Source organism: Myotis lucifugus, unplaced genomic scaffold, assembly GCF_000147115.1.
Source record: "Myotis lucifugus unplaced genomic scaffold, Myoluc2.0 scaffold_52, whole genome shotgun sequence".
Taxonomy (NCBI): domain Eukaryota; kingdom Metazoa; phylum Chordata; class Mammalia; order Chiroptera; family Vespertilionidae; genus Myotis; species Myotis lucifugus.
The window spans coordinates 4,768,400-4,770,404 of record NW_005871100.1 but is presented as its reverse complement, the minus strand read 5'-3'; positions in this window follow the sequence as shown (position 1 = coordinate 4,770,404).

The window sequence follows — 2,005 nt, the reverse complement described above, 5'->3', positions numbered from 1 at the left end:
TCTAATTTTTGGTCCAATTTAATAGAACATGGCTGGGTTCTCACATCTGCTCCTACATCCAATCTGTTGCAGTGTGTTGTTTTGATTGAAGTATACGAAGAGTATCCAGTATCGCAGTTCAGTGGTTAGACAAGGGCAGAGCCTTTTGATAACTTTATCCGTAGTTGTGGCCCTTCTTCGATGCTGCACCAAAACTCAACAAGTGGTCGTTTCTTACAGGTTAGTTATAATGTGGAATCTGAAACTACACAAATTAACGTTTGGTACTTTGTCAAATTACAATCTATTTTCTACTCTGCACTTTGAGTGAATCTTTTACCCATGCATGATTTTTTAACATCAAGCATTGATTACTGGGGAAATATTGGTTCATTAAGTTATATACTGTTCATTAAAAAAATCACATGTAACTATCGCCTCTGATGTCATTAGGAAAGTCTTTAAATATTCCAAAACGATTGAGTTCGTGATGATGAATATAAGTTTTCCATCTACATATAACTAAATAATGAGTCATGTACAGAAAGAGGTCATTGCAGGTAGTTTTCTCTTGAAAGCTCATGTTTATTACTAGCCATAAATACTATCAGTGATTTCCTCGACACAATAAGCCTACTTTGTTTATTCTTGTAAGAAGATCTACTAAATGGGCCCAGTCCAAACAGCCACAGTATGCCTGTAGCACTCTGGAGTGAAAAGGGTGACTATTCAGCTTGCAACTCAAGAGCTTCTCGTTCGTACAGCCATGTGTATGCAGGAGAAGGGCCCCAAGCACATGTGCCATTTTGTCACACAGAATACTGAAAAGATGTGTACTTAACAGTCAAGGTTTAATAAAACTAACGATTTTTTTTTTTTTTTACTCCTCCATTAGGAGTAATTTTTCAGTGGAACTGGCTCTTCTTCCCCTGAGAGCACATGGTGGTGAAGAACATGATGATCACAGGTACAGCTTGATACACTCTTTTGGCAAAACAAAAATTTATCATCTGAGAAATGAGAAGGTTATCACCCTTGTAGTAGCATTTATTGGGCATTGAACAGGTGTAGCATTTTGCAAACGCGCACTCTTGCCAAGGAGCCAGCTCACCTGTCATGGCTTTTGCACCTCACTGGAAATGTCAGCATGCAAAGAAGGCAAATAGCATCGGACCATTAGTATTTTGACCTTGTTGGTCCTCAGAAAGTGGTCTGGGAACCACCCTTTGAAAAGATGGCTCCAGAAACGTACTTCCTGGGATTGTGTCCTGACTTTGTCATTAGCTGTGTGGTGTGAGGAAAATTCCTAAACTTTAGTGAGTCTTAGTTTCTTCATCTCTAAATGGGAATAATTGTACTACCAACCTCCAAAGGGTGCTGGAGAAAGAAAGAGGAAATCATGTAATGTGTTTACCTCTGTGCCTGGCCTGTTGTATGCAATCAATGTTAGCTTTCCAGGCCATCTATTGTTATTAATGCTATTTTACCTTCTGCTCCTTTGCAAAATGCTACACATATTCACTGTCCAATAAATGCTACTAGAAGAGTAATGACCTTCTCATTTCTCAGATGATAAATTTTTGTTTTGCTAAAAGAAAGCTCTAATTTAACAACAAATCAACCTTAATAAATGCTTATTAACTGAATAATGAGTCATGTATAGAAAGAGGTCACTGCAGATATATCTTTATTTTTAGATATTACATCATAAATGCTTCAGCTCCTTAAGTATAAATAAACATTATAAAAATAAAGACCAGAAATTATTTCCCCAATAACCAATAATTATGTTAATGCTTGAACATAATTATTCTGAGATTCTAGACCCAAGACAACCCTAGCATCATACATGAAATACTAAAGTAAAATTAACCCTAGCTGGTTTGGCTCAGTGGATAGAGTGTCAGCCCATAGACTGAAGAATCCCGGGTTTGATTCCAGTCAAGAGCATGTACCTCCGTTGCAGACTCAATCTGTCAGGGTGCATATGGGAGACAACCAACTGGTGTCCCTCTCACATTGATCT